Source organism: Odontesthes bonariensis, chromosome 20 (genome assembly GCF_027942865.1).
Source record: "Odontesthes bonariensis isolate fOdoBon6 chromosome 20, fOdoBon6.hap1, whole genome shotgun sequence".
NCBI lineage: Eukaryota > Metazoa > Chordata > Actinopteri > Atheriniformes > Atherinopsidae > Odontesthes > Odontesthes bonariensis.
In genome coordinates, this window is record NC_134525.1 from 33548665 (window position 1) to 33574394 (window position 25730).

The window sequence follows — 25730 nt, forward strand, 5'->3', positions numbered from 1 at the left end:
TCTTTTACTACCTTTTGAAGCCAATTGGTTTGGGGCCATACAAGGTGCTGTGACCAAGTCCTGAAAACCATAGCCAACAGCATCTACAGTAGAATGTCACAATGCAACCACATCAGGCCAACTGCGTACATAGGTTTTAAAGTCATTTCTATATCGTCAGTCTATGATGTAGACCTGGAGGATTTTTTAGTGCATTCGTCTGTACGAAGTTGAGTTCGGGTTTGTGGCCAATCTTCTTACTACTTGTTGTCTTGCGATGGTGGTGTAGTGGTGAGCATAGCTGCCTTCCAAGCAGTTGACCTGGTTTCGATTCCCAGCCATCGCACAGGACTTTGCTCATCGAGACTTTGCCCCTTCTCTGAAGAGCAGAGGATTGGCAATGTTATCTTCATACTGCTTTAAATGCCACATGTGTCACTGGCAACAACTCAAAGGTGAACCCTTCCTTACTTCCAATGGTAGGCAGTATAGCCCCACTCATCCCCACCTTTGACCCTCAACAGGATTAACTGGATATGAAAACTACATGCTTGTATGTCACAAGAACAAATTAAGTCTATCAGCAAACCCTACCAGACACTGTTTGCAAAGTTGTAAGAGTCAACCAATGTGTTGCTCTTTTACTACCTTTTGAAGCCAATTGGTTTGGGGCCATACCGCTGGTGCTGTGACCAAGTCCTGAAAACCATAGCCAACAGCATCTACAGTAGAATTTCACAATGCAACCACATCAGGCCCACTGCATACATAGGTTTTAAAGTCATCTCTATATCGTCAGTCTATGATGTAGACCTGGAGGAGTTTTTAGCGCATTCGTCTGTACGAAGTTGAGTTCGGGTTTGTGGCCAATCTTCTTACTTCTTGTTGTCTTGCGATGGTGGTATAGTGGTGAGCATAGCTGCCTTCCAAGCAGTTGACCTGGTTTCAATTCCCAGCCATCGCAGAGGACTTTGCTCATCGAGACATCGCCCCTTCTCTGAAGAGCAGAGGATTGGCAGTGTTTTCTTCATACTGCTTTAAATGCCACATGTGTCACTGGCAACAACTCAAAGGTGAACCCTTCCTTACTTCCAATAGTAGGCAGTTTAGACCCACTCACCCCCACCTTTGACCCTCAACAGGATTAACTGGATATGGACAATACATGCTTGTATGTCACAGGAACAAATTAAGTCTATCAGCAAACCCTACCAGACACTGTTTGCAAAGTTGTAAGAGTCAACCAATGTGTTGCTTTTTTACTACCTTTTGAAGCCAATTGGTTTGGGGCCATACCGCTGGTGCTGTGACCAAGTCCTGAAAACCATAGCCAACAGCATCTACAGTAGAATGTCACAATGCAACCACATCAGGTGTACTGCGTACAGAGGTTTTAAAGTCATCTCTATATTGTCAGTCTATGATGTGGACCTGGAGGAGTTTTTTGCGCATTCGTCCATACGAAGTTGAGTTCGGGTTTGTGGCCAATCTTCTTACTTCTTGTTGTCTTGCGATGGTGGTATAGTGGTGAGCATAGCTGCCTTCCAAACAGTTGACCTGGGTTCGATTCCCAGCCTTCGCAAAGGGGTTTGCTCATTGAGACTTTGCCCCTTCTCTGAAGAGCAGAGGATTGGCAGTGTTTTCTTCATACTGCTTTAAATGCCACATGTGTCACTGGCAACAACTCAAAGGTGAACCCTTCCTTACTTCCAATGGTAGGCAGTATAGCCCCACTCACCCCCACCTTTGACCCTCAACAGGATTAACTGGATATGGACAATACATGCTTGTATGTCACAGGAACAAATTAAGTCTATCAGCAAACCCTACCAGACACTGTTTGCAAAGTTGTAAGAGTCAACCAATGTGTTGCTTTTTTACTACCTTTTGAAGCCAATTGGTTTGGGGCCATACCGCTGGTGCTGTGACCAAGTCCTGAAAACCATAGCCAACAGCATCTACAATAGAATGTCACAATGCAACCACATCAGGTCTACTGCGTACAGAGGTTTTAAAGTCATCTCTATATTGTCAGTCTATGATGTAGACCTGGAGGAGTTTTTTGCGCATTCGTCCTTACGTAGTTGGGTTCGGGTTTGTGGCCAATCTTCTTACCTCTTGTTGTCTTGCGATGGTGGTATAGTGGTGAGCATAGCTGCCTTCCAAGCAGTTGACCTGGGTTCGAGGAGGACTTTGCTCATCAAGACATTGCCCCTTCTCTGAAGAGCAGAGGATTGGCAATGTTTCTTTCATACTGCTTTAAATGCCACATGTGTCACTGGCAACAACTCAAAGGTAAACCCTTCCTTACTTCCAATGGTAGGCAGTATAGCCCCACTCACCCCCACCTTTGACCCTCAACAGGATTAACTGGATATGAAAACTACATGCTTGTATGTCACAGGAACAAATTAAGTCTATCAGCAAACCCTACCAGACACTGTTTGCAAAGTTGTAAGAGTCAACCAATGTGTTGCTCTTTTACTACCTTTTGAAGCCAATTGGTTTGGGGCCATACCGCTGGTGCTGTGACCAAGTCCTGAAAACCATAGCCAACAGCATCTACAGTAGAATGTCACAATGCAACCACATCAGGCCAACTGCGTACATAGGTTTTAAAGTCATTTCTATATCGTCAGTCTATGATGTAGACCTGGAGGATTTTTTAGTGCATTCGTCTGTACGAAGTTGAGTTCGGGTTTGTGGCCAATCTTCTTACTTCTTGTTGTCTTGCGATGGTGGTATAGTGGTGAGCATAGCTGCCTTCCAAGCAGTTGACCTGGTTTCGATTCCCAGCCATCGCACAGGACTTTGCTCATTGAGACTTTGCCCCTTCTCTGAAGAGCAGAGGATTGGCAATGTTATCTTCATACTGCTTTAAATGCCACATGTGTCACTGGCAACAACTCAAAGGTGAACCCTTCCTTACTTCCAATGGTAGGCAGTATAGCCCCACTCACCCCCACCTTTGACCCTCAACAGGATTAACTGGATATGAAAACTACATGCTTGTATGTCACAGGAACAAATTAAGTCTATCAGCAAACCCTACCAGACACTGTTTGCAGAGTTGTAAGAGTCAACCAATGTGTTGCTCTTTTACTACCTTTTGAAGCCAATTGGTTTGGGGCCATACCGCTGGTGCTGTGACCAAGTCCTGAAAACCATAGCCAACAGCATCTACAGTAGAATGTCACAATGCAACCACATCAGGTCTACTGCGTACAGAGGTTTTAAAGTCATCTCTTTATTGTCAGTCTATGATGTGGACCTGGAGGAGTTTTTTGCGCAGTCGTCCTTACGAAGTTGGGTACGGGTTTGTGGCCAATCTTCTTACTTCTTGTTTTCTTGCGATGGTGGTATAGTGGTAAGCATAGCTGCCTTCCAAACAGTTGACCTGGGTTCGATTACCAGCCATCGCAGAGGACTTTGCTCATCAAGACAATGCCCCTTCTTTGAAGAGCAGAGGATTGGCAATGTTTTCTTCATACTGCTTTAAATGCCACGTGTCACTGGCAACAAGTCAAAGGTGAACCCTTCCTTACTTCCAATGGTAGGCAGTATAGCCCCACTCACCCCTACCTTTGACCCTCAACAGGATTAACTGGATATGAAAACTACATGCTTTTATGTCACAGGAATAAAATAAGTCTATCAGGAAACCCTACCAGACACTGTTTGCAAAGTTGGAAAAGTCAACCAATGTGTTGCTCTTTTACTACCTTTTGAAGCCAATTGGTTTGGGGCCATACAAGGTGCTGTGACCAAGTCCTGAAAACCATAGCCAACAGCATCTACAGTAGAATGTCACAATGCAACCACATCAGGCCAACTGCGTACATAGGTTTTAAAGTCATTTCTATATCGTCAGTCTATGATGTAGACCTGGAGGATTTTTTAGTGCATTCGTCTGTACGAAGTTGAGTTCGGGTTTGTGGCCAATCTTCTTACTACTTGTTGTCTTGCGATGGTGGTATAGTGGTGAGCATAGCTGCCTTCCAAGCAGTTGACCTGGTTTCGATTCCCAGCCATCGCACAGGACTTTGCTCATCGAGACTTTGCCCCTTCTCTGAAGAGCAGAGGATTGGCAATGTTATCTTCATACTGCTTTAAATGCCACATGTGTCACTGGCAACAACTCAAAGGTGAACCCTTCCTTACTTCCAATGGTAGGCAATATAGCCCCACTCACCCCCACCTTTGACCCTCAACAGGATTAACTGGATATGAAAACTACATGCTTGTATGTCACAGGAACAAATTAAGTCTATCAGCAAACCCTACCAGACACTGTTTGCAAAGTTGTAAGAGTCAACCAATGTGTTGCTCTTTTACTACCTTTTGAAGCCAATTGGTTTGGGGCCATACCGCTGGTGCTGTGACCAAGTCCTGAAAACCATAGCCAACAGCATCTACAGTAGAATTTCACAATGCAACCACATCAGGCCCACTGCATACATAGGTTTTAAAGTCATCTCTATATCGTCAGTCTATGATGTAGACCTGGAGGAGTTTTTAGTGCATTCGTCTGTACGAAGTTGAGTTCGGGTTTGTGGCCAATCTTCTTACTTCTTGTTGTCTTGCGATGGTGGTATAGTGGTGAGCATAGCTGCCTTCCAAGCAGTTGACCTGGTTTCGATTCCCAGCCATCGCAGAGGGCTATGCTCATTGAGCTTTTCCCCCTTCTCTGTCGATCAGAGAATTGGCAATGTTATCTTCATACTGCTTTAAATGCCACAGGTGTCACTTGCAACAACTCAAAGGTGAACCCTTCCTTACCTTAATGCTAGGCAGTAAAGCCCCACTCATCCCCACCTTTGACCCTCAACAGGATTAACTGGATATGAAAACTACATGCTTTTATGTCACTGGAATAAAATAAGTCTATCAGCAAACCCTACCAGACACTGTTTGCAAAGTTGGACAAGTCAACAAATGTGTTGCTCTTTTACTACCTTTTGAAGCCAATTGGTTTGGGGCCATACCGCTGGTGCTGTGACCAAGTCCTGAAAACCATGGCCAACAGCATCTACAGTAGAATGTCACAATGCAACCACATCAGGCCAACTGCGTACATAGGTTTTAAAGTCATTTCTATATCGTCAGTCTATGATGTAGACCTGGAGGATTTTTTAGCGCGTTCGTCTGTACGAAGTTGAGTTCGGGTTTGTGGCCAATCTTCTTACCTCTTGTTGTCTTGCGATGGTGGTATAGTGGTGAGCATAGCTGCCTTCCAAGCAGTTCACCTGGGTTCGATTCCCAGCCATCGCAGAGGACTTTGCTCATTGAGACTTTGCCCCTTCTCTGAAGAGCAGAGGATTGGCAGTGTTATCTTCATACTGCTTTAAATGCCACATGTGTCACTGGCAACAACTCAAAGGTAAACCCTTCCTTACTTCCAATGGTAGGCAGTATAGCCCCACTCACCCCCACCTTTGACCCTCAACAGGATTAACTGGATATGAAAACTACATGCTTGTATGTCACAGGAACAAATTAAGTCTATCAGCAAACCCTACCAGACACTGTTTGCAAAGTTGTAAGAGTCAACCAATGTGTTGCTCTTTTACTACCTTTTGAAGCCAATTGGTTTGGGGCCATACCGCTGGTGCTGTGACCAAGTCCTGAAAACCATAGCCAACAGCATCTACAGTAGAATTTCACAATGCAACCACATCAGGCCCACTGCATACATAGGTTTTAAAGTCATCTCTATATCGTCAGTCTATGATGTAGACCTGGAGGAGTTTTTAGCGCATTCGTCTGTACGAAGTTGAGTTCGGGTTTGTGGCCAATCTTCTTACTTCTTGTTGTCTTGCGATGGTGGTATAGTGGTGAGCATAGCTGCCTTCCAAGCAGTTGACCTGGTTTCAATTCCCAGCCATCGCAGAGGACTTTGCTCATCGAGACATCGCCCCTTCTCTGAAGATCAGAGGATTGGCAGTGTTTTCTTCATACTGCTTTAAATGCCACATGTGTCACTGGCAACAACTCAAAGGTGAACCCTTCCTTACTTCCAATAGTAGGCAGTATAGCCCCACTCACCCCCACCTTTGACCCTCAACAGGATTAACTGGATATGAAAACTACATGCTTTTATGTCACAGGAATAAAATAAGTCTATCAGCAAATCCTACCAGACACTGTTTGCAAAGTTGGACAAGTCAACAAATGTGTTGCTCTTTTACTACCTTTTGAAGCCAATTGGTTTGGGGCCATACCGCTGGTGCTGTGACCAAGTCCTGAAAACCATGGCCAACAGCATCTACAGTAGAATGTCACAATGCAACCACATCAGGCCAACTGCGTACATAGGTTTTAAAGTCATTTCTATATCGTCAGTCTATGATGTAGACCTGGAGGATTTTTTAGCGCATTCGTCTGTACGAAGTTGAGTTCGGGTTTGTGGCCAATCTTCTTACCTCTTGTTGTCTTGCGATGGTGGTATAGTGGTGAGCATAGCTGCCTTCCAAGCAGTTGACCTGGTTTCGATTCCCAGCCATCGCAAAGGGTTTTGCTCATTGAGACTTTGCCCCTTCTCTGAAGAGCAGAGGATTGGCAGTGTTTTCTTCATACTGCTTTAAATGCCACATGTGTCACTGGCAACAACTCAAAGGTGAACCCTTCCTTACTTCCAATGGTAGGCAGTTTAGACCCACTCACCCCCACCTTTGACCCTCAACAGGATTAACTGGATATGGACAATACATGCTTGTATGTCACAGGAACAAATTAAGTCTATCAGCAAACCCTACCAGACACTGTTTGCAAAGTTGTAAGAGTCAACCAATGTGTTGCTTTTTTACTACCTTTTGAAGCCAATTGGTTTGGGGCCATACCGCTGGTGCTGTGACCAAGTCCTGAAAACCATAGCCAACAGCATCTACAGTAGAATGTCACAATGCAACCACATCAGGTCTACTGCGTACAGAGGTTTTAAAGTCATCTCTATATTGTCAGTCTATGATGTAGACCTGGAGGAGTTTTTTGCGCATTCGTCTGTACGAAGTTGAGTTCGGGTTTGTGGCCAATCTTCTTACTTCTTGTTGTCTTGCGATGGTGGTATCGTGGTGAGCATAGCTGCCTTCCAAACAGTTGACCTGGGTTAGATTCCCAGCCTTCGCAAAGGGGTTTGCTCATTGAGACTTTGCCCCTTCTCTGAAGAGCAGAGGATTGGCAATGTTTTTTTCATACTGCTTTAAATGCCACAAGTGTCACTGGCAACAACTCAAAGGTGAACCCTTCCTTATCTTAATGGTAGGCAGTAAAGCCCCACTCATCCCCACCTTTGACCCTCAACAGGATTAACTGGATATGAAAACTACATGCTTTTATGTCACAGGAATAAAATAAGTCTATCAGCAAACCCTACCAGACACTGTTTGCAAAGTTGGACAAGTCAACAAATGTGTTGCTCTTTTACTACCTTTTGAAGCCAATTGGTTTGGGGCCATACCGCTGGTGCTGTGACCAAGTCCTGAAAACCATAGCCAACAGCATCTACAGTAGAATTTCACAATGCAACCACATCAGGCCCACTGCATACATAGGTTTTAAAGTCATCTCTATATCGTCAGTCTATGATGTAGACCTGGAGGAGTTTTTAGCGCATTCGTCTGTACGAAGTTGAGTTCGGGTTTGTGACCAATCTTCTTACCTTTTGTTGTCTTGCGATGGTGGTATAGTGGTGAGCATAGCTGCCTTCCAAGCAGTTGACCTGGGTTCGATTCCCAGCCATCGCAAAGGGTTTTGCTCATTGAGACTTTGCCCCTTCTCTGAAGAGCAGAGGATTGGCAGTGTTTTCTTCATACTGCTTTAAATGCCACATGTGTCACTGGCAACAACTCAAAGGTGAACCCTTCCTTACTTCCAATGGTAGGCAGTATAGCCCCACTCACCCCCACCTTTGACCCTCAACAGGATTAACTGGATATGGACAATACATGCTTGTATGTCACAGGAACAAATTAAGTCTATCAGCAAACCCTACCAGACACTGTTTGCAAAGTTGTAAGAGTCAACCAATGTGTTGCTTTTTTACTACCTTTTGAAGCCAATTGGTTTGGGGCCATACCGCTGGTGCTGTGACCAAGTCCTGAAAACCATAGCCAACAGCATCTACAGTAGAATGTCACAATGCAACCACATCAGGTCTACTGCGTACAGAGGTTTTAAAGTCATCTCTATATCGTCAGTCTATGATGTAGACCTGGAGGAGTTTTTAGCGCATTCGTCTGTACGAAGTTGAGTTCGGGTTTGTGGCCAATCTTCTTACTTCTTGTTGTCTTGCGATGGTGGTATAGTGGTGAGCATAGCTGCCTTCCAAGCAGTTGACCTGGTTTCAATTCCCAGCCATCGCAAAGGGTTTTGTTCATTAAGACATTGCCCCTTCTCTGAAGAGCAGAGGATTGGCAGTGTTATCTTCATACTGCTTTAAATGCCACAGGTGTCACTTGCAACAACTCAAAGGTGAACCCTTCCTTATCTTAATGGTAGGCAGTAAAGCCCCACTCATCCCCACCTTTGACCCTCAACAGGATTAACTGGATATGAAAACTACATGCTTTTATGTCACAGGAATAAAATAAGTCTATCAGCAAACCCTACCAGACACTGTTTGCAAAGTTGGACAAGTCAACCAATGTGTTGCTCTTTTACTACCTTTTGAAGCCAATTGGTTTGGGGCCATACCGCTGGTGCTGTGACCAAGTCCTGAAAACCATAGCCAACAGCATCTACAGTAGAATTTCACAATGCAACCACATCAGGCCCACTGCATACATAGGTTTTAAAGTCATCTCTATATCGTCAGTCTATGATGTAGACCTGGAGGAGTTTTTAGCGCATTCGTCTGTACGAAGTTGAGTTCGGGTTTGTGGCCAATCTTCTTACTTCTTGTTGTCTTGCGATGGTGGTATAGTGGTGAGCATAGCTGCCTTCCAAGCAGTTGACCTGGGTTCAATTCCCAGCCATCGCAGAGGACTTTGCTCATCGAAACTTTGCCCCTTCTCTGAAGAGCAGAGGATTGGCAGTGTTTTCTTCATACTGCTTTAAATGCCACATGTGTCACTGGCAACAACTCAAAGGTGAACCCTTCCTTACTTCCAATGGTAGGCAGTATAGCCCCACTCACCCCCACCTTTGACCCTCAACAGGATTAACTGGATATGAAAACTACATGCTTTTATGTCACAGGAATAAAATAAGTCTATCAGCAAACCCTACCAGACACTGTTTGCAAAGTTGGACAAGTCAACAAATGTGTTGCTCTTTTACTACCTTTTGAAGCCAATTGGTTTGGGGCCATACCGCTGGTGCTGTGACCAAGTCCTGAAAACCATGGCCAACAGCACCTACAGTAGAATGTCACAATGCAACCACATCAGGCCAACTGCGTACATAGGTTTTAAAGTCATTTCTATATCGTCAGTCTATGATGTAGACCTGGAGGATTTTTTAGCGCGTTCGTCTGTACGAAGTTGAGTTCGGGTTTGTGGCCAATCTTCTTACCTCTTGTTATCTTGCGATGGTGGTATAGTGGTGAGCATAGCTGCCTTCCAAGCAGTTGACCTGGGTTCGATTCCCAGCCATCGCAGAGGACTTTGCTCATCGAGATTTTGCCCCTTCTCTGAAGAGCAGAGGATTGGCAGTGTTTTCGTCATACTGCTTTAAATGCCACATGTGTCACTGGCAACAACTCAAAGGTGAACCCTTCCTTACTTCCAATGGTAGGCAGTATAGCCCCACTCACCCCTACCTTTGACCCTCAACAGGATTAACTGGATATGAAAACTACATGCTTTTATGTCACAGGAATAAAATTAGTCTATCCGCAAACCCTACCAGACACTGTTTGCAAAGTTGGAAAAGTCAACCAATGTGTTGCTCTTTTACTACCTTTTGAAGCCAATTGGTTTGGGGCCATACAAGGTGCTGTGACCAAGTCCTGAAAACCATAGCCAACAGCATCTACAGTAGAATGTCACAATGCAACCACATCAGGCCAACAACGTACATAGGTTTTAAAGTCATTTCTATATCGTCAGTCTATGATGTAGACCTGGAGGATTTTTTAGTGCATTCGTCTGTACGAAGTTGAGTTCGGGTTTGTGGCCAATCTTCTTACTTCTTGTTGTCTTGCGATGTTGGTATAGTGGTGAGCATAGCTGCCTTCCAAGCAGTTCACCTGGTTTCGATTCCCAGCCATCGCACAGGACTTTGCTCATCGAGACTTTGCCCCTTCTCTGAAGAGCAGAGGATTGGCAATGTTATCTTCATACTGCTTTAAATGCCACATGTGTCACTGGCAACAACTCAAAGGTAAACCCTTCCTTACTTCCAATGGTAGGCAGTATAGCCCCACTCACCCCCACCTTTGACCCTCAACAGGATTAACTGGATATGAAAACTACATGCTTGTATGTCACAGGAACAAATTAAGTCTATCAGCAAACCCTACCAGACACTGTTTGCAAAGTTGTAAGAGTCAACCAATGTGTTGCTCTTTTACTACCTTTTGAAGCCAATTGGTTTGGGGCCATACCGCTGGTGCTGTGACCAAGTCCTGAAAACCATAGCCAACAGCATCTACAGTAGAATTTCACAATGCAACCACATCAGGCCCACTGCATACATAGGTTTTAAAGTCATCTCTATATCGTCAGTCTATGATGTAGACCTGGAGGAGTTTTTAGCGCATTCGTCTGTACGAAGTTGAGTTCGGGTTTGTGGCCAATCTTCTTACTTCTTGTTGTCTTGCGATGGTGGTATAGTGGTGAGCATAGCTGCCTTCCAAGCAGTTGACCTGGTTTCAATTCCCAGCCATCGCAGAGGACTTTGCTCATCGAGACATCGCCCCTTCTCTGAAGATCAGAGGATTGGCAGTGTTTTCTTCATACTGCTTTAAATGCCACATGTGTCACTGGCAACAACTCAAAGGTGAACCCTTCCTTACTTCCAATAGTAGGCAGTATAGCCCCACTCACCCCCACCTTTGACCCTCAACAGGATTAACTGGATATGAAAACTACATGCTTTTATGTCACAGGAATAAAATAAGTCTATCAGCAAATCCTACCAGACACTGTTTGCAAAGTTGGACAAGTCAACAAATGTGTTGCTCTTTTACTACCTTTTGAAGCCAATTGGTTTGGGGCCATACCGCTGGTGCTGTGACCAAGTCCTGAAAACCATGGCCAACAGCATCTACAGTAGAATGTCACAATGCAACCACATCAGGCCAACTGCGTACATAGGTTTTAAAGTCATTTCTATATCGTCAGTCTATGATGTAGACCTGGAGGATTTTTTAGCGCATTCGTCTGTACGAAGTTGAGTTCGGGTTTGTGGCCAATCTTCTTACCTCTTGTTGTCTTGCGATGGTGGTATAGTGGTGAGCATAGCTGCCTTCCAAGCAGTTGACCTGGTTTCGATTCCCAGCCATCGCAAAGGGTTTTGCTCATTGAGACTTTGCCCCTTCTCTGAAGAGCAGAGGATTGGCAGTGTTTTCTTCATACTGCTTTAAATGCCACATGTGTCACTGGCAACAACTCAAAGGTGAACCCTTCCTTACTTCCAATGGTAGGCAGTTTAGACCCACTCACCCCCACCTTTGACCCTCAACAGGATTAACTGGATATGGACAATACATGCTTGTATGTCACAGGAACAAATTAAGTCTATCAGCAAACCCTACCAGACACTGTTTGCAAAGTTGTAAGAGTCAACCAATGTGTTGCTTTTTTACTACCTTTTGAAGCCAATTGGTTTGGGGCCATACCGCTGGTGCTGTGACCAAGTCCTGAAAACCATAGCCAACAGCATCTACAGTAGAATGTCACAATGCAACCACATCAGGTCTACTGCGTACAGAGGTTTTAAAGTCATCTCTATATTGTCAGTCTATGATGTAGACCTGGAGGAGTTTTTTGCGCATTCGTCTGTACGAAGTTGAGTTCGGGTTTGTGGCCAATCTTCTTACTTCTTGTTGTCTTGCGATGGTGGTATCGTGGTGAGCATAGCTGCCTTCCAAACAGTTGACCTGGGTTAGATTCCCAGCCTTCGCAAAGGGGTTTGCTCATTGAGACTTTGCCCCTTCTCTGAAGAGCAGAGGATTGGCAATGTTTTTTTCATACTGCTTTAAATGCCACAAGTGTCACTGGCAACAACTCAAAGGTGAACCCTTCCTTATCTTAATGGTAGGCAGTAAAGCCCCACTCATCCCCACCTTTGACCCTCAACAGGATTAACTGGATATGAAAACTACATGCTTTTATGTCACAGGAATAAAATAAGTCTATCAGCAAACCCTACCAGACACTGTTTGCAAAGTTGGACAAGTCAACAAATGTGTTGCTCTTTTACTACCTTTTGAAGCCAATTGGTTTGGGGCCATACCGCTGGTGCTGTGACCAAGTCCTGAAAACCATAGCCAACAGCATCTACAGTAGAATTTCACAATGCAACCACATCAGGCCCACTGCATACATAGGTTTTAAAGTCATCTCTATATCGTCAGTCTATGATGTAGACCTGGAGGAGTTTTTAGCGCATTCGTCTGTACGAAGTTGAGTTCGGGTTTGTGACCAATCTTCTTACCTTTTGTTGTCTTGCGATGGTGGTATAGTGGTGAGCATAGCTGCCTTCCAAGCAGTTGACCTGGGTTCGATTCCCAGCCATCGCAAAGGGTTTTGCTCATTGAGACTTTGCCCCTTCTCTGAAGAGCAGAGGATTGGCAGTGTTTTCTTCATACTGCTTTAAATGCCACATGTGTCACTGGCAACAACTCAAAGGTGAACCCTTCCTTACTTCCAATGGTAGGCAGTATAGCCCCACTCACCCCCACCTTTGACCCTCAACAGGATTAACTGGATATGGACAATACATGCTTGTATGTCACAGGAACAAATTAAGTCTATCAGCAAACCCTACCAGACACTGTTTGCAAAGTTGTAAGAGTCAACCAATGTGTTGCTTTTTTACTACCTTTTGAAGCCAATTGGTTTGGGGCCATACCGCTGGTGCTGTGACCAAGTCCTGAAAACCATAGCCAACAGCATCTACAGTAGAATGTCACAATGCAACCACATCAGGTCTACTGCGTACAGAGGTTTTAAAGTCATCTCTATATCGTCAGTCTATGATGTAGACCTGGACGAGTTTTTAGCGCATTCGTCTGTACGAAGTTGAGTTCGGGTTTGTGGCCAATCTTCTTACTTCTTGTTGTCTTGCGATGGTGGTATAGTGGTGAGCATAGCTGCCTTCCAAGCAGTTGACCTGGTTTCAATTCCCAGCCATCGCAAAGGGTTTTGTTCATTAAGACATTGCCCCTTCTCTGAAGAGCAGAGGATTGGCAGTGTTATCTTCATACTGCTTTAAATGCCACAGGTGTCACTTGCAACAACTCAAAGGTGAACCCTTCCTTATCTTAATGGTAGGCAGTAAAGCCCCACTCATCCCCACCTTTGACCCTCAACAGGATTAACTGGATATGAAAACTACATGCTTTTATGTCACAGGAATAAAATAAGTCTATCAGCAAACCCTACCAGACACTGTTTGCAAAGTTGGACAAGTCAACCAATGTGTTGCTCTTTTACTACCTTTTGAAGCCAATTGGTTTGGGGCCATACCGCTGGTGCTGTGACCAAGTCCTGAAAACCATAGCCAACAGCATCTACAGTAGAATTTCACAATGCAACCACATCAGGCCCACTGCATACATAGGTTTTAAAGTCATCTCTATATCGTCAGTCTATGATGTAGACCTGGAGGAGTTTTTAGCGCATTCGTCTGTACGAAGTTGAGTTCGGGTTTGTGGCCAATCTTCTTACTTCTTGTTGTCTTGCGATGGTGGTATAGTGGTGAGCATAGCTGCCTTCCAAGCAGTTGACCTGGGTTCAATTCCCAGCCATCGCAGAGGACTTTGCTCATCGAAACTTTGCCCCTTCTCTGAAGAGCAGAGGATTGGCAGTGTTTTCTTCATACTGCTTTAAATGCCACATGTGTCACTGGCAACAACTCAAAGGTGAACCCTTCCTTACTTCCAATGGTAGGCAGTATAGCCCCACTCACCCCCACCTTTGACCCTCAACAGGATTAACTGGATATGAAAACTACATGCTTTTATGTCACAGGAATAAAATAAGTCTATCAGCAAACCCTACCAGACACTGTTTGCAAAGTTGGACAAGTCAACAAATGTGTTGCTCTTTTACTACCTTTTGAAGCCAATTGGTTTGGGGCCATACCGCTGGTGCTGTGACCAAGTCCTGAAAACCATGGCCAACAGCACCTACAGTAGAATGTCACAATGCAACCACATCAGGCCAACTGCGTACATAGGTTTTAAAGTCATTTCTATATCGTCAGTCTATGATGTAGACCTGGAGGATTTTTTAGCGCGTTCGTCTGTACGAAGTTGAGTTCGGGTTTGTGGCCAATCTTCTTACCTCTTGTTATCTTGCGATGGTGGTATAGTGGTGAGCATAGCTGCCTTCCAAGCAGTTGACCTGGGTTCGATTCCCAGCCATCGCAGAGGACTTTGCTCATCGAGATTTTGCCCCTTCTCTGAAGAGCAGAGGATTGGCAGTGTTTTCGTCATACTGCTTTAAATGCCACATGTGTCACTGGCAACAACTCAAAGGTGAACCCTTCCTTACTTCCAATGGTAGGCAGTATAGCCCCACTCACCCCTACCTTTGACCCTCAACAGGATTAACTGGATATGAAAACTACATGCTTTTATGTCACAGGAATAAAATTAGTCTATCCGCAAACCCTACCAGACACTGTTTGCAAAGTTGGAAAAGTCAACCAATGTGTTGCTCTTTTACTACCTTTTGAAGCCAATTGGTTTGGGGCCATACAAGGTGCTGTGACCAAGTCCTGAAAACCATAGCCAACAGCATCTACAGTAGAATGTCACAATGCAACCACATCAGGCCAACAACGTACATAGGTTTTAAAGTCATTTCTATATCGTCAGTCTATGATGTAGACCTGGAGGATTTTTTAGTGCATTCGTCTGTACGAAGTTGAGTTCGGGTTTGTGGCCAATCTTCTTACTTCTTGTTGTCTTGCGATGTTGGTATAGTGGTGAGCATAGCTGCCTTCCAAGCAGTTCACCTGGTTTCGATTCCCAGCCATCGCACAGGACTTTGCTCATCGAGACTTTGCCCCTTCTCTGAAGAGCAGAGGATTGGCAATGTTATCTTCATACTGCTTTAAATGCCACAGGTGTCACTTGCAACAACTCAAAGGTGAACCCTTCCTTACCTTAATGGTAGGCAGTAAAGCCCCACTCATCCCCACCTTTGACCCTCAACAGGATTAACTGGATATGAAAACTACATGCTTTTATGTCACTGGAATAAAATAAATCTATCAGCAAACCCTACCAGACACTGTTTGCAAAGTTGGACAAGTCAACAAATGTGTTGCTCTTTTACTACCTTTTGAAGCCAATTGGTTTGGGGCCATACCGCTGGTGCTGTGACCAAGTCCTGAAAACCATGGCCAACAGCATCTACAGTAGAATGTCACAATGCAACCACATCAGGCCAACTGCGTACATAGGTTTTAAAGTCATTTCTATATCGTCAGTCTATGATGTAGACCTGGAGGATTTTTTAGCGCATTCGTCTGTACGAAGTTGAGTTCGGGTTTGTGGCCAATCTTCTTACCTCTTGTTGTCTTGCGATGGTGGTATAGTGGTGAGCATAGCTGCCTTCCAAGCAGTTGACCTGGGTTCGATTCCCAGCCTTCGCAAAGGGTTTTGCTCATTGAGACTTTGCCCCTTCTCTGAAGAGCAGAGGATTGGCAGTGTTTTCTTCATACTGCTTTAAATGCCACATGTGTCACTGGCAACAACTCAAAGGTAAACCCTTCCTTACTTCCAATTGTATGCAGTGTAGCCCCACTCATCCCCTACCTTTGACCCTCAACAGGATTAACTGGATATGAAAACTACGTGCTTTTATGTCACAGGAATAAAATAAGTCTATCAGCAAACCCTACCAGACACTGTTTGCAAAGTTGGAAAAGTCAACCAATGTGTTGCTCTTTTACTACCTTTTGAAGCCAATTGGTTTGGGGCCATACCGCTGGTGCTGTGACCAAGTCCTGAAAACCATAGCCAACAGCATCTACAGTAGAATGTCACAATGCAACCACATCAGGCCAACTGCGTACATAGGTTTTAAAGTCATTTCTATATCGTCAGTCTATGATGTAGACCTGGAGGATTTTTTAGCGCATTCGTCTGTACGAAGTTGAGTTCGGGTTTGTGGCCAATCTTCTTACCTCTTGTTGTCTTGCGATGGTGGTATAGTGGTAAGCATAGCTGCCTTCCAAGCAGTTGACCTGGTTTTGATTCCCAGCCATCGCAGAGGACTTTGCTCATTGAGACTTTGCCCCTTCTCTGAAGAGCAGAGGATTGGCAGTGTTATCTTCATACTGCTTTAAATGCCACATGTGTCACTGGCAACAACTCAAAGGTAAACCCTTCCTTACTTCCAATGGTAGGCAGTATAGCCCCACTCACCCCCACCTTTGACCCTCAACAGGATTAACTGGATATGAAAACTACATGCTTGTATGTCACAGGAACAAATTAAGTCTATCAGCAAACCCTACCAGACACTGTTTGCAAAGTTGTAAGAGTCAACCAATGTGTTGCTCTTTTACTACCTTTTGAAGCCAATTGGTTTGGGGCCATACCGCTGGTGCTGTGACCAAGTCCTGAAAACCATAGCCAACAGCATCTACAGTAGAATTTCACAATGCAACCACATCGGGCCCACTGCATACATAGGTTTTAAAGTCATCTCTATATCGTCAGTCTATGATGTAGACCTGGAGGAGTTTTTAGCGCATTCGTCTGTACGAAGTTGAGTTCGGGTTTGTGGCCAATCTTCTTACTTCTTGTTGTCTTGCGATGGTGGTATAGTGGTGAGCATAGCTGCCTTCCAAGCAGTTGACCTGGGTTCGATTCCCAGCCTTCGCAAAGGGTTTTGCTCATTGAGACTTTGCCCCTTCTCTGAAGAGCAGAGGATTGGCAGTGTTTTCTTCATACTGCTTTAAATGCCACATGTGTCACTGGCAACAACTCAAAGGTAAACCCTTCCTTACTTCCAATTGTATGCAGTGTAGCCCCACTCATCCCCTACCTTTGACCCTCAACAGGATTAACTGGATATGAAAACTACGTGCTTTTATGTCACAGGAATAAAATAAGTCTATCAGCAAACCCTACCAGACACTGTTTGCAAAGTTGGAAAAGTCAACCAATGTGTTGCTCTTTTACTACCTTTTGAAGCCAATTGGTTTGGGGCCATACCGCTGGTGCTGTGACCAAGTCCTGAAAACCATAGCCAACAGCATCTACAGTAGAATGTCACAATGCAACCACATCAGGCCAACTGCGTACATAGGTTTTAAAGTCATTTCTATATCGTCAGTCTATGATGTAGACCTGGAGGATTTTTTAGCGCATTCGTCTGTACGAAGTTGAGTTCGGGTTTGTGGCCAATCTTCTTACCTCTTGTTGTCTTGCGATGGTGGTATAGTGGTAAGCATAGCTGCCTTCCAAGCAGTTGACCTGGTTTTGATTCCCAGCCATCGCAGAGGACTTTGCTCATTGAGACTTTGCCCCTTCTCTGAAGAGCAGAGGATTGGCAGTGTTATCTTCATACTGCTTTAAATGCCACATGTGTCACTGGCAACAACTCAAAGGTAAACCCTTCCTTACTTCCAATGGTAGGCAGTATAGCCCCACTCACCCCCACCTTTGACCCTCAACAGGATTAACTGGATATGAAAACTACATGCTTGTATGTCACAGGAACAAATTAAGTCTATCAGCAAACCCTACCAGACACTGTTTGCAAAGTTGGACAAGTCAACAAATGTGTTGCTCTTTTACTACCTTTTGAAGCCAATTGGTTTGGGGCCATACCGCTGGTGCTGTGACCAAGTCCTGAAAACCATAGCCAACAGCATCTACAGTAGAATTTCACAATGCAACCACATCAGGCCCACTGCATACATAGGTTTTAAAGTCATCTCTATATCGTCAGTCTATGATGTAGACCTGGAGAATTTTTTAGTGCATTCGTCTGTACGAAGTTGAGTTCGGGTTTGTGGCCAATCTTCTTACTTCTTGTTGTCTTGCAATGGTGGTATAGTGGTGAGCATAGCTGCCTTCCAAGCAGTTGACCTGGTTTCAATTCCCAGCCATCGCAAAGGGTTTTGTTCATTAAGACTTTGCCCCTTCTCTGAAGAGCAGAGGATTGGCAGTGTTATCTTCATACTGCTTTAAATGCCACAGGTGTCACTTGCAACAACTCAAAGGTGAACCCTTCCTTATCTTAATGGTAGGCAGTAAAGCCCCACTCATCCCCACCTTTGACCCTCAACAGGATTAACTGGATATGAAAACTACATGCTTTTATGTCACAGGAATAAAATAAGTCTATCAGCAAACCCTACCAGACACTGTTTGCAAAGTTGGACAAGTCAACAAATGTGTTGCTCTTTTACTACCTTTTGAAGCCAATTGGTTTGGGGCCATACCGCTGGTGCTGTGACCAAGTCCTGAAAACCATAGCCAACAGCATCTACAGTAGAATTTCACAATGCAACCACATCAGGCCCACTGCATACATAGGTTTTAAAGTCATCTCTATATCGTCAGTCTATGATGTAGACCTGGAGGAGTTTTTAGCGCATTCGTCTGTACGAAGTTGAGTTCGGGTTTGTCGCCAATCTTCTTACTTCTTGTTGTCTTGCGATGGTGGTATAGTGGTGAGCATAGCTGCCTTCCAAGCAGTTGACCTGGGTTCAATTCCCAGCCATCGCAGAGGACTTTGCTCATCGAAACTTTGCCCCTTCTCTGAAGAGCAGAGGATTGGCAGTGTTTTCTTCATACTGCTTTAAATGCCACATGTGTCACTGGCAACAACTCAAAGGTGAACCCTTCCTTACTTCCAATGGTAGGCAGTATAGCCCCACTCACCCCCACCTTTGACCCTCAACAGGATTAACTGGATATGAAAACTACATGCTTTTATGTCACAGGAATAAAATAAGTCTATCAGCAAACCCTACCAGACACTGTTTGCAAAGTTGGACAAGTCAACAAATGTGTTGCTCTTTTACTACCTTTTGAAGCCAATTGGTTTGGGGCCATACCGCTGGTGCTGTGACCAAGTCCTGAAAACCATGGCCAACAGCACCTACAGTAGAATGTCACAATGCAACCACATCAGGCCAACTGCGTACATAGGTTTTAAAGTCATTTCTATATCGTCAGTCTATGATGTAGACCTGGAGGATTTTTTAGCGCGTTCGTCTGTACGAAGTTGAGTTCGGGTTTGTGGCCAATCTTCTTACCTCTTGTTATCTTGCGATGGTGGTATAGTGGTGAGCATAGCTGCCTTCCAAGCAGTTGACCTGGGTTTGATTCCCAGCCATCGCAGAGGACTTTGGTCATCGAGATTTTGCCCCTTCTCTGAAGAGCAGAGGATTGGCAGTGTTTTCGTCATACTGCTTTAAATGCCACATGTGTCACTGGCAACAACTCAAAGGTGAACCCTTCCTTACTTCCAATGGTAGGCAGTATAGCCCCACTCACCCCTACCTTTGACCCTCAACAGGATTAACTGGATATGAAAACTACATGCTTTTATGTCACAGGAATAAAATTTGTCTATCCGCAAACCCTACCAGACACTGTTTGCAAAGTTGGAAAAGTCAACCAATGTGTTGCTCTTTTACTACCTTTTGAAGCCAATTGGTTTGGGGCCATACAAGGTGCTGTGACCAAGTCCTGAAAACCATAGCCAACAGCATCTACAGTAGAATGTCACAATGCAACCACATCAGGCCAACAACGTACATAGGTTTTAAAGTCATTTCTATATCGTCAGTCTATGATGTAGACCTGGAGGATTTTTTAGTGCATTCGTCTGTACGAAGTTGAGTTCGGGTTTGTGGCCAATCTTCTTACTTCTTGTTGTCTTGCGATGTTGGTATAGTGGTGAGCATAGCTGCCTTCCAAGCAGTTCACCTGGTTTCGATTCCCAGCCATCGCACAGGACTTTGCTCATCGAGACTTTGCCCCTTCTCTGAAGAGCAGAGGATTGGCAATGTTATCTTCATACTGCTTTAAATGCCACAGGTGTCACTTGCAACAACTCAAAGGTGAACCCTTCCTTACCTTAATGGTAGGCAGTAAAGCCCCACTCATCCCCACCTTTGACCCTCAACAGGATTAACTGGATATGAAAACTACATGCTTGTATGTCACAGGAACAAATTAAGTCTATCAGCAAACCCTACCAGACACTGTTTGCAAAGTTGGAAAAGTCAACCAATGTGTTGCTCTTTTACTACCTTTTGAAGCCAATTGGTTTGGGGCCATACCGCTGGTGCTGTGACCAAGTCCTGAAAACCATAGCCAACAGCATCTACAGTAGAATTTCACAATGCAACCACATCAGGCCCACTGCATACATAGGTTTTAAAGTCATCTCTATATCGTCAGTCTATGATGTAGACCTGGAGGAGTTTTTAGTGCATTCGTCTGTACGAAGTTGAGTTCGGGTTTGTGGCCAATCTTCTTACTTCTTGTTGCCTTGCGATGGTGGTATAGTGGTGAGCATAGCTGCCTTCCAAGCAGTTGACCTGGGTTCGATTCCCAGCCATCGCAGAGGGCTATGCTCATTGAGCTTTTCCCCCTTCTCTGTCGATCAGAGGATTGGCAATGTTATCTTCATACTGCTTTAAATGCCACAGGTGTCACTTGCAACAATTCAAAGGTGAACCCTTCCTTACCTTAATGGTAGGCAGTAAAGCCCCACTCATCCCCACCTTTGACCCTCAACAGGATTAACTGGATATGAAAACTACATGCTTGTATGTCACAGGAACAAATTAAGTCTATCAGCAAACCCTACCAGACACTGTTTGCAAAGTTGGAAAAGTCAACAAATGTGTTGCTCTTTTACTACCTTTTGAAGCCAATTGGTTTGGGGCCATACAAGGTGCTGTGACCAAGTCCTGAAAACCATAGCCAACAGCATCTACAGTAGAATTTCACAATGCAACCACATCAGGCCCACTGCATACATAGGTTTTAAAGTCATCTCTATATCGTCAGTCTATGATGTAGACCTGGAGGAGTTTTTAGTGCATTCGTCTGTACGAAGTTGAGTTCGGGTTTGTGGCCAATCTTCTTACTTCTTGTTGTCTTGCGATGGTGGTATAGTGGTGAGCATAGCTGCCTTCCAAGCAGTTGACCTGGGTTCGATTCCCAGCCATCGCAGAGGGCTATGCTCATTGAGCTTTTCCCCCTTCTCTGTCGATCAGAGGATTGGCAATGTTATCTTCATACTGCTTTAAATGCCACAGGTGTCACTTGCAACAACTCAAAGGTGAACCCTTCCTTACCTTAATGCTAGGCAGTAAAGCCCCACTCATCCCCACCTTTGACCCTCAACAGGATTAACTGGATATGAAAACTACATGCTTTTATGTCACTGGAATAAAATAAATCTATCAGCAAACCCTACCAGACACTGTTTGCAAAGTTGGACAAGTCAACAAATGTGTTGCTCTTTTACTACCTTTTGAAGCCAATTGGTTTGGGGCCATACCGCTGGTGCTGTGACCAAGTCCTGAAAACCATGGCCAACAGCATCTACAGTAGAATGTCACAATGCAACCACATCAGGCCAACTGCGTACATAGGTTTTAAAGTCATTTCTATATCGTCAGTCTATGATGTAGACCTGGAGGATTTTTTAGCGCATTCGTCTGTACGAAGTTGAGTTCGGGTTTGTGGCCAATCTTCTTACCTCTTGTTGTCTTGCGATGGTGGTATAGTGGTGAGCATAGCTGCCTTCCAAGCAGTTGACCTGGGTTCGATTCCCAGCCATCGCAGAGGACTTTGCTCATTGAGACTTTGCCCCTTCTCTGAAGAGCAGAGGATTGGCAATGTTATCTTCATACTGCTTTAAATGCCACATGTGTCACTGGCAACAACTCAAAGGTAAACCCTTTCTTACTTCCAATGGTAGGCAGTATAGCCCCACTCACCCCCACCTTTGACCCTCAACAGGATTAACTGGATATGAAAACTACATGCTTGTATGTCACAGGAACAAATTAAGTCTATCAGCAAACCCTACCAGACACTGTTTGCAAAGTTGTAAGAGTCAACCAATGTGTTGCTCTTTTACTACCTTTTGAAGCCAATTGGTTTGGGGCCATACCGCTGGTGCTGTGACCAAGTCCTGAAAACCATAGCCAACAGCATCTACAGTAGAATTTCACAATGCAACCACATCAGGCCCACTGCATACATAGGTTTTAAAGTCATCTCTATATCGTCAGTCTATGATGTAGACCTGGAGGAGTTTTTAGCGCATTCGTCTGTACGAAGTTGAGTTCGGGTTTGTGGCCAATCTTCTTACTTCTTGTTGTCTTGCGATGGTGGTATAGTGGTGAGCATAGCTGCCTTCCAAGCAGTTGACCTGGTTTCAATTCCCAGCCATCGCAAAGGGTTTTGTTCATTAAGACTTTGCCCCTTCTCTGAAGAGCAGAGGATTGGCAGTGTTTTCTTCATACTGCTTTAAATGCCACATGTGTCACTGGCAACAACTCAAAGGTGAACCCTTCCTTACTTCCAATGGTAGGCAGTATTGCCCCACTCACCCCTACCTTTGACCCTCAACAGGATTAACTGGATATGAAAACTACATGCTTTTATGTCACAGGAATAAAATTAGTCTATCCGCAAACCCTACCAGACACTGTTTGCAAAGTTGGAAAAGTCAACCAATGTGTTGCTCTTTTACTACCTTTTGAAGCCAATTGGTTTGGGGCCATACCGCTGGTGCTGTGACCAAGTCCTGAAAACCATAGCCAACAGCATCTACAGTAGAATGTCACAATGCAACCACATCAGGCCAACTGCGTACATAGGTTTTAAAGTCATTTCTATATCGTCAGTCTATGATGTAGACCTGGAGGATTTTTTAGCGCATTCGTCTGTACGAAGTTGAGTTCGGGTTTGTGGCCAATCTTCTTACTTCTTGTTGTCTTGCGATGGTGGTATAGTGGTAAGCATAGCTGCCTTCCAAGCAGTTGACCTGGTTTCGATTCCCAGCCATCGCAGAGGACTTTGCTCATTGAGACTTTGCCCCTTCTCTGAAGAGCAGAGGATTGGCAGTGTTATCTTCATACTGCTTTAAATGCCACAGGTGTCACTTGCAACAACTCAAAGGTGAACCCTTCCTTATCTTAATGGTAGGCAGTAAAGCCCCACTCATCCCCACCTTTGACCCCCAACAGGATTAACTGGATATGAAAACTACATGCTTTTATGTCACAGGAATAAAATAAGTCTATCAGCAAACCCTACCAGACACTGTTTGCAAAGTTGGACAAGTCAACAAATGTGTTGCTCTTTTACTACCTTTTGAAGCCAATTGGTTTGGGGCCATACAAGGTGCTGTGACCAAGTCCTGAAAACCATAGCCAACAGCATCTACAGTAGAATTTCACAATGCAACCACATCAGGCCCACTGCATACATAGGTTTTAAAGTCATTTCTATAACGTCAGTCTATGATGTAGACCTGGAGGATTTTTTAGTGCATTTGTCTGTACGAAGTTGAGTTCGGGTTTGTGGCCAATCTTCTTACCTCTTGTTGTCTTGCGATGGTGGTATAGTGGTGAGCATAGCTGCCTTCCAAGCAGTTGACCTGGTTTCGATTCCCAGCCATCGCAGAGGGTTTTGCTCATTGAGACTTTCCCCCTTTTTTAGCCAAAAAATCAAAACAATTAGACAAAACATTAACGCAACAAAGACAAACAAGAAAACTAATCTGTGTCTAAAACCTATAAATAACCTTGACGTTATGTCACAATTTAATATTGTTAATTTAAAAATCCTAGAGGAAACAGTTCAGCAGCTGAAATCAACAACTTGTTCTCTGGACATAATACCATCCGACTTTTTAAAAACTGTTTTTACCTCAGTAGAAAGTGATCTCCTACGAATAGTTAACAGCTCACTGGCATCAGGCATTTTTCCCAAGTCACTAAAGACAGCTGCCATTAAGCCACTCCTAAAGAAGAGAACTCTAGACGCCTCTATGATGAACAACTACAGACCTGTCTCTAACCTCTCTTTTATATCCAAGATTATTGAGAAAGTTGTATTTAACCAGCTCAATGACTTTCTGAATGAAAGTGGAAGTCTTGATAACTTTCAATCAGGCTTCAGACGTCATCACAGCACTGAAACAGCTCTGGTCAAAGTGTTAAGGCAAGGCAAGGCAAGGCAATTTTATTTATAGAGCACAATTCATACACAGGGCAATTCAAAGTGCTTTACAGCTACATAAAATCACAAGAAGGCAATAAAACCATTAAAAAGGAATAAAAAAAAAATAAAAGAAAGAAATTTAAAACCCATTAAAACAATCATTAAGTAATTAAAAAGTGAAGAGTGCAGATAAAATACTTTCAGGTGTCATATGCACAGCTAAATAGAACTGTTTTCAGCCTGGATTTAAACATTGTCAGAGTTGAGGCCTGTCTCACATCTTCTGGAAGACTGTTCCAGATTTTAGGGGCATAAAACTGAAACGCAGCCTCACCTTGTTTAGTCCTGACTCTGGGCACCAGCAGGAGACCCCTCCCTGAGGTTCTCAGAGCCCGAGTTGGTTCATATGGCTCTAACATGTCAGAGATGTACTTTGGCGCTTGACCGTGAAGAGACTTGTACACAAGCAGAGCTGTTTTAAAGTCTATTCTCTGAGCGACAGGAAGCCAGTGCAGAGACCTGAGCACTGGACTAATATGGTCGTATTTCCTGGTTCTAGTCAGGACTCGAGCAGCAGCGTTCTGGATGTACTGCAGCTGTCTTATAGCCCGTTTAGAGAGCCCAGTGAGCAGGCCGTTACAGTAGTCTAACCTGCTGGAGACAAACGCATGGATCAGTCTCTCTAAGTCTGGTTTAGACACTATTCCTTTGATTCTGGCAATGTTTTTTAGATGGTAAAAAGCTGCTGATGTTACAGATTTAATGTGGCTGTTAAAGTTCAGGTCTGAGTCCAATATTACCCCGAGATTTCTAACTTGATAGTAAGGTTTTAGAGAGAGAGTCTCAAGGTGACTGATAACACTTTCTCTTTGTTTCTGTGGGCCACAGACAATGATTTCGGTTTTGTCTGAGTTTAGCTGGAGGAAATTGTTTTGCATCCACACACTGATCTGTTCGATGCAGCGACACAATGTATCTACAGGCCCGTGTTCTCCTGCAGTCAGTGACACGTAGATCTGAGTGTCATCTGCATAATTGTGGTAGGACACATTATAGCTGCGTATTAGCTGGCCTAGTGGAAGCATGTACAGATTGAACAATACGGGTCCCAGGATTGACCCCTGGGGAACCCCACAGGTCATAGCCATTTGGTCTGAGACACAGTTACCAATTTCAACAAAATATTTCCTGTCCTCCAGATAGGACTTGAACCAGTTTAAAGCACGACCAGAGATTCCCACCCAGACTTCTAACCTCTGTAATAAAATCGCATGGTCAACTGTGTCAAAGGCAGCACTCAGGTCCAGCAGAACTAAGACTGTGACTCTACTTGCATCTGTGTTCAGGCGGATGTCATTTGTCACCTTGATCAGAGCTGTCTCAGTGCTGTGGTGGGGCCTAAAGCCTGACTGGAAAG

At 44.3% G+C, this 25730-nt stretch overlaps 28 non-coding genes across 28 annotated transcripts; all 28 read left to right on the forward strand.

Moving 5' to 3' along the window:
* Positions 1-253: 253 nt before the first annotated feature.
* Positions 254-325, forward strand: trnag-ucc (transfer RNA glycine (anticodon UCC)). Its single transcript has one exon. It is a non-coding gene; the product is annotated as a tRNA-Gly (tRNA).
* Positions 326-871: 546 nt separating this feature from the next.
* Positions 872-943, forward strand: trnag-ucc (transfer RNA glycine (anticodon UCC)). Its single transcript has one exon. It is a non-coding gene; the product is annotated as a tRNA-Gly (tRNA).
* Positions 944-2711: 1768 nt separating this feature from the next.
* trnag-ucc (transfer RNA glycine (anticodon UCC)) lies at positions 2712-2783 on the forward strand. Its single transcript has one exon. It is a non-coding gene; the product is annotated as a tRNA-Gly (tRNA).
* Positions 2784-3943: 1160 nt separating this feature from the next.
* trnag-ucc (transfer RNA glycine (anticodon UCC)) lies at positions 3944-4015 on the forward strand. The gene has a single exon. It is a non-coding gene; the product is annotated as a tRNA-Gly (tRNA).
* Positions 4016-4561: 546 nt separating this feature from the next.
* trnag-ucc (transfer RNA glycine (anticodon UCC)) lies at positions 4562-4633 on the forward strand. The gene has a single exon. It is a non-coding gene; the product is annotated as a tRNA-Gly (tRNA).
* Positions 4634-5178: 545 nt separating this feature from the next.
* Positions 5179-5250, forward strand: trnag-ucc (transfer RNA glycine (anticodon UCC)). Its single transcript has one exon. It is a non-coding gene; the product is annotated as a tRNA-Gly (tRNA).
* Positions 5251-5796: 546 nt separating this feature from the next.
* trnag-ucc (transfer RNA glycine (anticodon UCC)) lies at positions 5797-5868 on the forward strand. Its single transcript has one exon. It is a non-coding gene; the product is annotated as a tRNA-Gly (tRNA).
* Positions 5869-6414: 546 nt separating this feature from the next.
* trnag-ucc (transfer RNA glycine (anticodon UCC)) lies at positions 6415-6486 on the forward strand. The gene has a single exon. It is a non-coding gene; the product is annotated as a tRNA-Gly (tRNA).
* Positions 6487-7649: 1163 nt separating this feature from the next.
* trnag-ucc (transfer RNA glycine (anticodon UCC)) lies at positions 7650-7721 on the forward strand. The gene has a single exon. It is a non-coding gene; the product is annotated as a tRNA-Gly (tRNA).
* Positions 7722-8267: 546 nt separating this feature from the next.
* Positions 8268-8339, forward strand: trnag-ucc (transfer RNA glycine (anticodon UCC)). The gene has a single exon. It is a non-coding gene; the product is annotated as a tRNA-Gly (tRNA).
* Positions 8340-8884: 545 nt separating this feature from the next.
* trnag-ucc (transfer RNA glycine (anticodon UCC)) lies at positions 8885-8956 on the forward strand. Its single transcript has one exon. It is a non-coding gene; the product is annotated as a tRNA-Gly (tRNA).
* A 546-nt stretch (positions 8957-9502) lies between these two features.
* trnag-ucc (transfer RNA glycine (anticodon UCC)) lies at positions 9503-9574 on the forward strand. Its single transcript has one exon. It is a non-coding gene; the product is annotated as a tRNA-Gly (tRNA).
* Positions 9575-10736: 1162 nt separating this feature from the next.
* trnag-ucc (transfer RNA glycine (anticodon UCC)) lies at positions 10737-10808 on the forward strand. Its single transcript has one exon. It is a non-coding gene; the product is annotated as a tRNA-Gly (tRNA).
* A 546-nt stretch (positions 10809-11354) lies between these two features.
* On the forward strand, positions 11355-11426 carry trnag-ucc (transfer RNA glycine (anticodon UCC)). Its single transcript has one exon. It is a non-coding gene; the product is annotated as a tRNA-Gly (tRNA).
* Positions 11427-12589: 1163 nt separating this feature from the next.
* On the forward strand, positions 12590-12661 carry trnag-ucc (transfer RNA glycine (anticodon UCC)). The gene has a single exon. It is a non-coding gene; the product is annotated as a tRNA-Gly (tRNA).
* Positions 12662-13207: 546 nt separating this feature from the next.
* Positions 13208-13279, forward strand: trnag-ucc (transfer RNA glycine (anticodon UCC)). The gene has a single exon. It is a non-coding gene; the product is annotated as a tRNA-Gly (tRNA).
* A 545-nt stretch (positions 13280-13824) lies between these two features.
* Positions 13825-13896, forward strand: trnag-ucc (transfer RNA glycine (anticodon UCC)). The gene has a single exon. It is a non-coding gene; the product is annotated as a tRNA-Gly (tRNA).
* Positions 13897-14442: 546 nt separating this feature from the next.
* On the forward strand, positions 14443-14514 carry trnag-ucc (transfer RNA glycine (anticodon UCC)). Its single transcript has one exon. It is a non-coding gene; the product is annotated as a tRNA-Gly (tRNA).
* Positions 14515-15675: 1161 nt separating this feature from the next.
* On the forward strand, positions 15676-15747 carry trnag-ucc (transfer RNA glycine (anticodon UCC)). The gene has a single exon. It is a non-coding gene; the product is annotated as a tRNA-Gly (tRNA).
* Positions 15748-16912: 1165 nt separating this feature from the next.
* On the forward strand, positions 16913-16984 carry trnag-ucc (transfer RNA glycine (anticodon UCC)). The gene has a single exon. It is a non-coding gene; the product is annotated as a tRNA-Gly (tRNA).
* A 1782-nt stretch (positions 16985-18766) lies between these two features.
* trnag-ucc (transfer RNA glycine (anticodon UCC)) lies at positions 18767-18838 on the forward strand. The gene has a single exon. It is a non-coding gene; the product is annotated as a tRNA-Gly (tRNA).
* Positions 18839-19384: 546 nt separating this feature from the next.
* On the forward strand, positions 19385-19456 carry trnag-ucc (transfer RNA glycine (anticodon UCC)). Its single transcript has one exon. It is a non-coding gene; the product is annotated as a tRNA-Gly (tRNA).
* A 1161-nt stretch (positions 19457-20617) lies between these two features.
* Positions 20618-20689, forward strand: trnag-ucc (transfer RNA glycine (anticodon UCC)). The gene has a single exon. It is a non-coding gene; the product is annotated as a tRNA-Gly (tRNA).
* Positions 20690-21232: 543 nt separating this feature from the next.
* trnag-ucc (transfer RNA glycine (anticodon UCC)) lies at positions 21233-21304 on the forward strand. Its single transcript has one exon. It is a non-coding gene; the product is annotated as a tRNA-Gly (tRNA).
* Positions 21305-21849: 545 nt separating this feature from the next.
* trnag-ucc (transfer RNA glycine (anticodon UCC)) lies at positions 21850-21921 on the forward strand. The gene has a single exon. It is a non-coding gene; the product is annotated as a tRNA-Gly (tRNA).
* A 546-nt stretch (positions 21922-22467) lies between these two features.
* On the forward strand, positions 22468-22539 carry trnag-ucc (transfer RNA glycine (anticodon UCC)). Its single transcript has one exon. It is a non-coding gene; the product is annotated as a tRNA-Gly (tRNA).
* A 546-nt stretch (positions 22540-23085) lies between these two features.
* Positions 23086-23157, forward strand: trnag-ucc (transfer RNA glycine (anticodon UCC)). The gene has a single exon. It is a non-coding gene; the product is annotated as a tRNA-Gly (tRNA).
* Positions 23158-23700: 543 nt separating this feature from the next.
* trnag-ucc (transfer RNA glycine (anticodon UCC)) lies at positions 23701-23772 on the forward strand. Its single transcript has one exon. It is a non-coding gene; the product is annotated as a tRNA-Gly (tRNA).
* Positions 23773-25730: the final 1958 nt, after the last annotated feature.